This window comes from Microcaecilia unicolor, chromosome 3 (genome assembly GCF_901765095.1).
Source record: "Microcaecilia unicolor chromosome 3, aMicUni1.1, whole genome shotgun sequence".
Lineage (NCBI taxonomy): Eukaryota > Metazoa > Chordata > Amphibia > Gymnophiona > Siphonopidae > Microcaecilia > Microcaecilia unicolor.
Window position 1 is genome coordinate 277,165,169 of NC_044033.1, and position 12,702 is coordinate 277,177,870.

A 12,702-nucleotide genomic window follows, 5' to 3' on the forward strand; every position below is an offset into this window, starting at 1 on the left:
CTTTTCTGTTCAGTGTCCCTTCTCTCTCCACATCCTTCCAGTCTTTCCCCTTTCTCTCTGCATCCTTTCATCCATCTCCCCTCTTTCTCTCCCCATCCTTCCATCCAGAGTCTCTCTCTCCATCAATCCGTTTTCCCTCTTTCTCTCCCATCCTTCCATCTGTTTTCCCTTTCTCTGCCATCCTTCCATCTGTTTTCCCTCTTTTTCTCCCCATCCTTCCATGTTTTCCCTCTTTCTCTGCCATCCTTCCATCTGTTTTCCCTCTTTTCTCTTTTCCTCGAGGCCCGCCCTGCATGCCAGCGCCAGCCCCAGCTCCCATTGCCGGCCACTGCTGCTTTTCCTGCTGAGCAGCAGGGCTGGCGCTACAAAATGAAGAAGCGCTCAGCTGACTGAGCAGAGCGCTAACGCTAAGGATGAAAAATGTTTAAAAAAAAAGCGCGCCACCGGCAGGCACTGTCTAGCAGCCTTGAGGCATTGGCTGCTAGCTCTGCAGGCTCCTCCCGTCTCTTACGATACTGCCCCTGCGTCGCTCCAGGGGCAGTGACGTGGGAGATGGGAGGAGCCTGCGAGCCAGCAGCCAATGCCTCAAGGCTGCCTAGATAGTGCCTGCCGGTGCCGCCCTTTTTTTTTTTTTTTTACATTTTTCGTCCTTAGCGTTAGCGCTTCTTCTTTTTGTAGCGCCGGCCGTGCTGCTCAACAGGAAAAGCAGCAGTGGCCGGCAATGGGAGCTGGGGCTGGCGCTGGGCGGGCCTGGGCTGAAATTGGGTGGGCCTGGGCCCAGCCAGGCCCACCCGTAGCTACGCCCCTGCTGGGAGCATTTTAAATCTTTTTTTTTCCTGTGCCTAGATCAAAATAGAAAGATGGTTTGTGAAATGCAGTGGTATATTATAAAAATGCACTTAATATTGTTTAGTTCTACTATTTAAAAGAAAGATATTAAATAACATAATGAGGGCAGAGCTACCTTCATGCAGAAGTTCAGTGTCAAAGGGCCCTGTTTACTAAGCCGTGCTGTAGGCAGGCAAACTTTGTAGCACACGCTAACGATAGAGACACTCATGGGTGTCTCTATTGTTAGCATGTGCTAATTTTTAGCGCACACTAAAAAGTTTGTGCGCCTACAGTGCGGCTTAGTAAACAGGGCCCTATATGTACCAAAATTTTCCAGTTCTGTAACATCTATATTTATTTCTTCTTCAACTCAATTTTCAACAGCATTTTCTCAGTTACTATCCAAATGCAAACAGAATTATAATGCTAATTAATAAGTTTTGCAGGTTACTGATTTCTATTATTCTTTCTCACTGTATTTCCAGTTTTGGCACAGTATGTCATCATAAGGTCAAAATATAAAAAAAACAATGGACTGCATTAGGTGCTTATAGCCCATTTTGTTATAGTTAAAGAAATGAGAGATTTGCATGAAAGAAAATATTTATTTTTATTATTTTGACTTATAAAACTACTTGTCCCTGAATAATCCATTTGTACAAAACAGATGAGGTGAAGGTGTGATTTAATGTGCCCCAATGAAAGAAGAGTTTAATTTTACTTCCAATCTATAATACCAGGCTTCCCAAGGCAGTTAAGATGAACCCATCGGTAAAAAGGATATCCTCACTGAAATTTGGCCATGTATTACCGTATTGTACAGAACAGTGTAGAAAAATTAACACAAATTACAGCATTTATTAGTGCTGTTTACATCAACTACAATAATTTTTTAATCTGTTTTAGTGATATTCAGTTTTGATTTCATGATATTTATATCTACACTAGTAAAAAAGGCCCGTTTCTGAAAGAAATTAAATGCGCACTAGCCTCTAATGGCAATTATGTTTTTAAGGGAACTGTTAGGAGAGAGTATGTGTGAGAGAGAGAGAGTATGTGTGAGAGAGTGAATGAGTATGTGTCAGAGAGTGAGTATGTGTGAGAGACAAAGAGTGAGTGTCAGAGAGAGACAGTGTATGACTGAGAGACAGAATGTGTGTGTCTGTCTGTGTGAGTGAGAGTGTAGTGTGTGTCCAGTGTGCACCAATTATGCTGTCTCCCCTGCATTCATCCATATGCAGGATCTCTCCCCTGCCCCCTCCATTCATCGTGGTGCAGCAATTCTCCTCTGTCCCTTGCCCTCCCCCCCTACATGTGCATCATACCTCCCCCCTCCGAGTTCCAGGCCCCCCTCCCTTCAAGTTCGTGGCCTTCCTCCCTCCCTCCCCTCTCTCTCTCCTTTCCCTCTCCCCCTCTGAGTTCCAGGGTCCCCCCTCTCTCTGAGTTCCAGGGTCCCCCCCTCTCTCCGAGTTCCAGGGTCCTCCCCTCTCTCCCTCCCTCCCAGTTCCAAGGTCCCTCCCTCCCTTCCAGTTCCAGGCCCCCTCCCTTCCTCCCAGTTCCAGGGTCGCCGCCACTCCCTTCCTCCCTCCTTCCCTTCGAGTTTCAGGCCCCCTCCCTCCGATTTTTAAAACTCATCTTCACTCACCATGTCGGCGTTATGCCAGCCGGCAGCAGCGGTACAACGCACGCAGGCTCGACCCGTCTCTCTGTGTTACCTCTGGTCCCGCCCTCATTTCCTGTTTCTGCAAGGGCGGGAGCATAGCTAAGAGAGAGAGATGGGCCGAGCCTGCGTTGTACCGCTGCTGCCGGCTAGGATTAAGATGAAGGATGGAGGTGTGGTAAGTGGCTGCGGTGTATCAGGGAACTTTGCTTCTTTGCGTGCAGTGCAGGGGAGGATGTGCTGGGCCGGAAGCTTTTGGCGCAGCGGTAGTGCTCGCAGCTGAGTTAGAGGGAGTCGATACGGAGCTTAAACTCTTTTTAGGGGGGGCGATATATCTAGCGGTGCTGAAGCAGGAAATTGCTTTCTTTCCTGTGGTTGGTCCCTTCTTCTGAAGTCGCGTTACCATGGGCGGAGCGATTATGAAGCCTACGAACACTACAGGGCTTCACTGCCACGGAGTCAGCTTCAGAACGTTGGAGTAGGGCTACCATTTTTTGTCCTTAAAAAAAGAGGACACTTGCCCCGCCTATGCACCGCCCCATTTCACGCCCTCGCCCCTTTCACACCCTCTCCCCGCCCCTTGTCACACCTCGCCCCACCCCCCTGTCGCATTTTTCCTCCCCCTGGTCACCCCCTCACCTCCCCTCCCCCCGGCCCCGTCACCACCTCTCCCTTTACTCACTATCTTCCCTGGTGGTCTAGTGACTTCTTCGGGGCAGGAAAGAGCCCCCTCTTTCCTGCCCTGCGTGCTGCTCTGCATCCTGTATGCTGGCATGCTGCCTGTGACAGTCTCGGCGAGATTCAAAATGGCCACCGAGAATTGAAGCGGCCTCGAGTCGCAAGACTTCAATTCTCGGTGGCCATTTTGAATCTCGCCGAGACCGTCACAGGCAGCATGCAGGATGCAGAGCAGCACGCAGGGCAGGAAAGAGAGGGCTCTTTCCTGCCCCAAAGTCACTAGACCACCAGGGAAGATCGTGAGTAAGGGGAGGGGAGGTCCACCGCCCGCCCGCATGTCAGCGTCAGCCTGCCCATTTGTCCAGAAATCTGGACAAATGGGCAGGCTGCCCAAAACCCGTCCGGATGCCCAGATATGAGACACTTTCAAATAAATTAAAAAGCTGTCAAATAGATAAAAGAAAACTTTTGCCCTCTACCTTTTATGGCACTGCCTATCCTATTGGAACAGCTTTTGATTGTTACAGATGGACCACCATAGGCAGCCCATTATTTCTAATAATCTTTTACTATTGCTTTCCATAGCATTTGCTATTATTTTTGGTGTACTTGTGACTCCGCCTACTGCCAATAAGCTACGCCCACTGGCTTCAACCCATATAATGGGCTAGATAGCTTCTTACCGTCTCCTGTTCTCAATCTAACTTCCTTGCATTGTAAGAGCCTCTTAAACAGATTTGCTTTCGTCGCGAAATGTGACGTATAATTAAAGTGCTGGGGGCGGGGCGGGGCGGTGTGCTTAGTTGTAATGGTTGGTGTTGTTTGTGGTATGGAGCGTTGTGTTGGTAGGGTTCTCCGGCGCATATTCTTGTATCCCGGAATTGCTGGTAAGAGGTTCGTCCGGTGGGCGAATGTGGTAGATGGGGAGAGTATTTTTCAGCAAAGTGGATGTGGGGGGGAGAAGTTTTTTTTTTTTTTTATTTTAGCACGACTGTCGAGCAAGGACTTCTTACGCGTTCGCTGAGCTGCCAAGTTACCTATTCCAGGAGGGAGACTTTTTGGTCGGTCCTGGTTTTAAACTTACATCCCCATACATCGTATGTCTAGTAGCGCTATGGTAGTGGTAAATTGCTAGCAATAGTAGTAGAGCTTTGGCTATTTCAGCCGTGCTGGCTGGAAAGATATGCAAAACTTGTTCTGGTTTTATTGTCTTGTTTCTTTGCTGGAAGGAAGGGGTTTTCATTGGTAATCTTAGAGCAGATAGTTTCCCTTAGGGCTGGTGCAAGTGGGAACTTCAGTGTGAGACAAGAGCATCACTGGACAAAGTAGCAGACACCCTGTCAACCTCCACCGTTCTTAGGCTGGCTCTTCATTATACATTCTATGGAAGCTTGCTTGTGGTACTACCTTTTGAGCAGCTGTTATATTTCCTTCCAGCACCACATAGCTGACAGCAAGTTTGAACTGAGTGGTGCTTTCTCAATCTCTGGTGTGCATAGAGTGGGATTTTGGGCAGTACATAACTCAAAGTCATTGAGAGCTGTGGTGTACTTATTAAACAGAATAATCGTTATGGAGGTATGCCCGCAACACATCTGAGAAAGAAGTGGTGTGAGACTGTGTGCTTGAGAAAAGAAAACCACATCTACTGAATGATCCACTCAATATATTTTGTGTGTGTGAAAAACGGTACTGGTTTTATTTTAAAAGAAGGAAAAGCCTCAAGGAGTTCCTGATCACAACGGTCTAGCGGGCTACTGGTAATCAAAGTGACTTAAATAAATGGTCAAAACAGATCTGTCCTCCTCATAGGCTCAAAAACCTTCTTTAGAAAGACCTTCAAAAACAAATACTCAAACTTCTGTATCTGGTGCAGTTTATTCTGACAAACTGGGACTAAAACAAGTACCTGCTGATCCTCATAAAACTATTTTGGGCCTTACAATCATACCAGGTCTTTCGCTTAGTCTGGGCTGCTTGCAAGTTATCTCTGACAAAGCCCACAATAGTTAACATGTGGAACAGTTTAGAAGTTATTCTAATCTCTGCCGCATGTTAACTACATATTCAATTACAGGGGTGTCAGAGGTATGAACTTCCCCTCCCAATGTTCTCTTATTAGGTCAAGGGGGCCCTCTCATCCTCCGGCCATAAAGCAACTCAAATGGGGAGAACCCTGTAGACTCCTGAGATACTTCTCTGTGTGCAAACAGTAGGTAGCATAAGTATTTTCCCCAGTCTCTGTCTCCTGTTTCTACAAAAGTCTTTAAAATGTTTTAATGTACCATTAAATCTCTCCACCAATCCATTAGTTTCAGGGTGATATGGTGTGTGGTATGTACAGATTTCACTCCACAGTGTGCCCACAGAATTTAAATCAGCTCAGACATAAACTGTGTCCCCTGGTCTGAGAGTATTTCTCGTAGATATCCTACCCAGGAAAATATTTCAAGCAGGGCAGTGGCAAGTTTCTTTGATGCTGTAGAGGATAAGGCTACCGCTTCTGGACATCTGGTAGCAAAGTCCACCACTGTCAATATATATCTTTTCCCAGTCCGGCTAAGGACAGCTAGAGGCCCTAACAATCTTCCGAAAACTACTGAAAACCAACCTTTTTAAGAAGGCATACCATAATGATCCATCCTAAACACTAGACAACCAGACTTACATGAACTAGACAAAACTGAACTCTTTACACTAGACTGATAACCTTCATTGTTAGTACTGTAAGTTACGCAATATGCACTACCACGTTATTTCTCATGCCGGAAACTAACTTTCCATAGTTGATTAATTTATTTTATAATTCACTCTATCATTCAGGCGCTTCAGTGCAATACCACTTTGTACACTACTTTACCATTTATGCGCCTCAATGCAATACAACTTGTAATTCTCTATCCGGAAATGGCGATCGCCATTATGGCATAATATAAGCCACATTGAGCCTGCAAATTGATGGGAAAATGTGGGATACAAATGCAACAAATAAAATTATCCACAGCTATTCTCTCAAAGGGATCACCGATAATGAGTAAAGGTTTCAGGGGAGCTCAGGGGTGGTCTTGTGTCTTGCCCACTGTTTGGCAGGCATCACAGGTTCGACAATAATCAGCTACGGCTCAGGATACTCCCGGCCACCAGAAGTTCTGGGTCAAAATAGTGCGTGTGCGTGTCACCCCCCTGATGTCCTACTAATGGAAAGTGTGTGTGTCACCCCCTGATGTCCTGCTAGTGGCAAATGGATGTATCTGAAAAATAAATATGTACTGAAAGCAAGTATACTAAAGGGGCTCATTTTCAAAGCACTTAGACTTACAAAGTTCCATAGGTTGTTGCATAACTTTATAGACGTGATAAGTAGTAGTAGTAGTAGTAAGTCTAAGTGCTTTGAAAATATGCCTCCACCATCACGCTGCTCAAAACAGAATTATACATAGTAGAATTAAAAATGATGATAAATATATGGATATATTTATATACATAATATACATAGGGGTATGTTTACTAAGGCACATTAGCATTTTTAGCACGTCTTTAAAGTTAAGGCGCTTTAAACACTAACTTGCCTTTACATTCCTATGGGCACATTAGCGTTTAGTGTGTGTCAACCATTTACATGTGTTAAAAACGCTAAAGCACCTTTTAGTGCACTTTAGTAAACATACCCCATAGTTTTGTGGGTTTTTTTGCTCTTTGTACAGTATTTTTACATACGTTTCCACCGTTATCTTACAGCGACAAGATATTTATGCTTTTCTATTTTGATGCTGTACATTATGTTTTTTTCTCATATTCTATATTTATCTTATGCTTTTGTATATTTATAGAAACAAAGACTCATGAAGCAGGCATTAATTTGCGGTAATGTGACTGTGTTGAGACTATTTTACTGTATCGGACATCTGAGTACATATTCAATAAACTTTCTACCACATTTTATTTTTTTTATGTAGGGGTCCTTTTACTAAGGTGTGCTAATGGATTTAGCATTTGCTAAATAATAAGACACCTGTTATATTCCTATGGGTGTCTTGTCTTATTTAGCATGTTCTAAATCAGAGTACCTTAGTAAAAGGACCCCTTATGTATTTCTATCCTCAATCTTGTCATTCTTGGCAGGTACATTAAAAACAAACTGAAAACATAACTTACCGGTAATATATACCTCATTATCTCATTTACAAAACGTACTCCCCTGTTTACTAAGCCGCGCGCTAATGCTTACACAGACCATTCACGTTGAATGGGCTGTGTCAGCATTGCTGCAGGGGTTAATCTGATGTTAAATATTAACACTACTCCCAGTTACTAACAACATTCTAGTACCATTCCTGGAGTGGGGTACTAAGCCTGGATACAGAGAGGTAGGCATAATGAAAAACATGCCAGTACCAATGCTGTGTGGAACTGACATGAGTCCAATGAACATTACTCTTAATAGCATAATCAGCATTTCCACTATGGTGACCCATAGTTAGGCCCGGGCTGCTCAACAAGCAGAAGCAGCAGAGATCACCTCTCCAGTTCCAGATCCAGTCCAGGTGAGACCAGCTGACCAAGTGATGGGAGGAGGTGCTCCAGTGCTTCCAGCTGCACCAGTTTCTGAGGTGACTGAGGCTGTGCGTATGGAGCAGCCTGACTTAACTGACACACCTATTGATCAGACTGATGAACCTGATTTGTCAGAGTCAGCAGCAGTGTCCTTTCCAGATGTGGATACTGCTATAGGACAGAGACATACTTTTCAGGAAGTACAGCTCTGACCCTGACCTGAAAGCCCTGAGGCAGAGAGCTGGTCAGTCAACCGATGAGACCGGTAAAGATCATATCCTATGGAAAAGGGGGCTTGTACAGAGAGACTGATCCTAATATGCCCTGGACAGCAGGCAAGCAGCTTATAATGCCCAGGGCATACAGAGAACAACTCCTACATATTGCACATGATATTCCACTAGCAGGACATCAGGGGGTGACGTGCACTAGATTGACCCAGAACTTCTGTTGGCCGGGAGTATTCTGAGCTGTAGCTGATTATTGTCGAAACTGTGATGCCTGCCAAACAGTGGGCAAGACACAAGACCACCCCTGAAACCTTTACCCATTATCGGTGAGCCCTTTGAGAGAATAGCTGTGGATATAGTGGAGTCTCTAGCTGTCCTTAGCCGAACTGGGAAAAGATATATATTGACAGTGGTGGACATTGCTACCAGATGTCCAGAAGCGGTAGCCTTATACTCTACAGAATCAAAGAAACTTGCCACTGCCCTGCTTGAAATATTTTCCCGGGTAGGATATCTACGAGAAATACTCTCAGACCAGGGGACACAGTTTATGTCTGAGCTGATTTAAAATCTGTGGGCACACTGTGGAGTGAAATCTGTACATACCACACCATATCACCATGAAACTAATGGATTGGTGGAGAGATTTAATGGTACATTAAAACACATGTTAAAGACTTTTGTAGAAACAGGAGACAGAGACTGGGAAAAATACTTACACTACCTACTGTTTGCATACAGAGGAGTATCTCAGGAGTCTACAGGGTTCTCCCCATTTGAGTTTCTTTATGGCCGGAGGGTGAGAGGGCCCCTTGACCTAATAAGAGAACATTGGGAGGGGAAAGTTCATACCTCTGACACCCCTGTAATTGAATATATAGTTAACATGCGGCAGAGATTAGAATAACTTCTAAACTGTTCCACATGTTAACTATTGTGGGCTTTGTCAGAGATAACTTACAAGCAGCCCAGACTAAGCGAAAGACCTGGTATGATTGTAAGGCTTGAAATAGTTTTATGAGGGTCAGCAGGTACCGAAATAGTTTTATGAGGGTCAGCAGGTACTTGTTTTAGTCCCATTTTGCCAGAATAAACTTCAAGCTAGTTGGGTAGGACCTTACAAGGTCGTAAGGCGCCTGAATGATACAAACTATTCTATATCTATGGACTCTCAAGACAGAAAGCAGTGTACTTTTCATGTAAATATGTTAAAGGCCTATGCAAATCCTACAGCTATGGTGCTAGCTGTGTGCAGCCTGCCAGAAGAGTGTCAGGATAGTGAACTCATACCTGACCTCATAGCAGAGACATTATCAGAGGGATCTGACACTGAAGAGAGACCATCTAAATGTACAGATGGTGGAAACACTGTCAGTCAAAAGGGAGAACTAGAACAACAGGAAACGTATAAAAGAGACACACTGTATGTGCTCTGAGTTTGAGAGATTACAGTATGAAAAAGAAGAAAAACACTCTTCATGTCCTGGTTATGGCAGTAGCTTCAACTTGGAACTAAGCTCCCCATGAAATGCAAACTTTCATCTAGAAGAGAGACCAGTTTTAATTACAGAGTGTTAGAAAAGCTTCAGTTGCTGGAAATTATTGTCAAACAGCATAGAATCCATTTAGGAAAGAAACTGTTTACATGCACTGAATGGAGAAAAAGCTTTATTCATAAATCACAGCTAACAAAGCACCAGAGAATACACACAGGAGTAAAACCATTCACATGTGCTGAGTGTGGTAAAAGCTTCTGTCAGAAGATACTCACTATTCACAAATTGAAGTATACAGGATTACAACTGTTTAGCATGTACTGAGTTTGGTAAAAATTTCTGTTATAAGCACCAGAAGGGCAATGAACATGGCAAAGCTGATGATCTCTCCAGAAAGGAAGAGCCAGAATCACCCTGACACTGGACTATTGAGACCCGATCAGCGGTCTGTGGAGGCTGCAATCCGGAGTCTCTCAAGGAGGGAGGTGTGAAGAAACTGTGTGTTTTAAGCATGTAAAATGTATTGGATATTTTCCTGTCTTAATTATGTCTGAAGTGTATTTCTTCTGTTTGACCAGTAGGTGGTGCATGTTTATTCTTAAAGCTGTTACAGAGAACTGAGTGTTTTTTCTTTAGTTTGACACAAACAGGAAGCAAGAAGCAGTGTATATTTGAATTCTCCAAAGACAAGCAGGCCAATATTCTCACTGATGGGTGACGTCACGTCGGCCCGGAGGACTTTCCAGCAAAGTCCATGACAAAACTAAAAATGTCCCCCGTCGCGCGGGCGGATGCAGTGCGCATGCGCGCGTCCACTTTCCCGCCCGCCGCGCGGGCACATTCCTCAGTTTTTTCTTCTCCGCGTCTGAGGTGACACGGAGCTCGACTGTTCGTCTTCGTGTTCCTCCTGTGCCCGGAGGTGAAGAAAGAAGAAAAAAGCGAAGTATCCTTTTTTTGTTATCTTAGATTGTTTTCGTTTATTAAGTTTCCTTTATTTTAGTCTGCGATTTTATTTAAATCGCTCGGTCGGGTATTTTTCCCGTCTTTTTCTTTTGTTTTTCTGTGTCATCTTTTTCTAGACACAATCGCGTCTTTTGATTTGGCAGGGACAATTTTTCCCGAGATGTCAACGAAGACGCCCAGCGGCTTCAAGCCTTGTGCCCGCTGCCATCGGGCCATCTCTGGCACTGATACACACTCGTGGTGTATTCAGTGCCTTGGGCCGGATCATCGCTCGGAGAGTTGTAAATTGTGTCTCGCCATGAAGAAGCGGACACTCCTCTCTCGAGATGCCCAGAGAGAAAAGATTTTTGGGCCCGGTGCTTCGGCGTCGGCGCGGTCGACGTCGGCGCCGTCGTCTAAGTCGGCGCCCTCCAAACCGGCGCCGGGTAAGTCGGTGCCGGGTAAGTCGGTGCCGTCGAGGATGATGTCTTCGAGGCCGGCGTCGTCGAGGTCGACGTTGAAGGAGGCGTCGGCACCGGGAGACAGGGGACAGGCTGCCATTAGACCCATGCACGCTGGGAGCAGTGATGCATCGAGTGGGTCTCCACCCGCCTCGGCGCCTCCTGCTGTGCAGGCCCCCCGGGACCGTCCTGCGTCGGACCCGGCCCCGAGGAGACGTGTGGATTCCACGTCCTCCTCTCCGGTGCCGAGGAGTCTCGATGACATGCGTCGGGCGAAGGCCAAGAAGCATCGTCGTCGATCTCCTTCGAGACACGGCGCCGGGAGCTCCGGGTCATCGATACACTCGATACCCGAGAAGCGTCGGTGCCGAGAGGATCGCTCTCCCTCTATTACTGAGGTTCCGACGCATGGGGTCGCTGGCAGCCGAGTCCCCACTCCCCAACCTCAGCAGACTTTGCCTCCGACACCTCAACCGACCCCGCAGCCTTTTCCGACACCAGCTCTGGATGAGAGTATGCAGGCCATGTTCCCATTTTTCATGAACATGATGCAGCAGTGGCAGTCGGCATCGAGGTTGTCGGTGCCGATGGCGTCGACGGGGCCGGGTCGATGCTTTCAGAGGCACCGGTGCCGACGACGTCGAAGGTGTCGACATTGCCGATGCCGGATGTTCCTGCATCAGGCCTTCAGCCTGTGGTGAGGTCTGTCTCACCGGTGCCGTCTCCGGTGCCGGTGTCTTTGGCTTCCCGAGTTGACTCTCCCGAGGCATCGGAGCAGGAAGCTTCCCCGGAGCCTCAGGGACCATCAACTTCTCGGCACCATCATAGAGGCCATCAAGCCTCTTCGTCGAGACGGGCTCAGATTCGGGCGGCTCTGTCTGAGCTTTTAGCCCCATCTGATGATACCTCATCCGAGGATGATGAAGGAGTGCATGGGGAGTTCTCTGGCGAGGATTCTCAAGGCATTCCATCTGACTCCACTCCCTCGCCACAAAGGCAGCTGTCTCCTCCCGAGAGCTTGTCTTTTCCATCTTTTGTTCGGGAGATGTCTGAGGCCATCCCCTTCCCCGTGGAAATTGTGGACGAGCCCAGAGCCAAAATGCTTGAGGTTCTGGACTATCCATCTCCACCTTCATCTTCTGCCACAGTTCCTTTTCATGAGACTCTTAAGGAACTTATGCTGAGGAACTGGGAGAAGCCTTTTTCTAGTCCAACCGTCCCTAAAAAAGCCGAGTCCCAATATCGGATCCACGGGGAACCCAGTCTCATGCAGACCCAATTGCCTCATGATTCAGCGGTGGTGGATTCTGCCCTCAGAAGAGCCAAGAGTTCCAGGAATTTCTCCTCGGCGCCCCTGGGGCGAGAATTTGCAACTCTGGACTCTTTTGGGAGGAAGGCGTATCAGGCTGGTCTGCTCGCTTCCAAAATCCAGTCTTACCAACTCTTCACGAGTGTGCATTTACGGAACTCTGTGAGGCAAGAGTTTAGTAGATACACTCCCTGAGGAGAAAGCTGAACCCTTTCGCCAAGTGATCAGGCAGCAGAAGGCGTGTCGCAAGTTCCTGTCCAGGGGCATTTTTGACACTTGCGATGTGACATCTCGCTTTTCCGCTCAAGGTATAGCGATGCGCAGGCTCTCATGGCTGCGTGCCTCTAACCTGGAGGAACGAACTCAGCGGAAGATAGCAGATATCCCATGCCGGGGGGATCACCTTTTTGGAGAGAAGGTTGAAGAGATGATTGATCATCTTTACCAGCGTGATAACGCTATGGACTCTCTCTCCCGCCGGGCGCCTTCTGCAACCACTTCCACGGCTAGGAAGGTTTTTAAGGGGAAAAGAAGTGCTCCC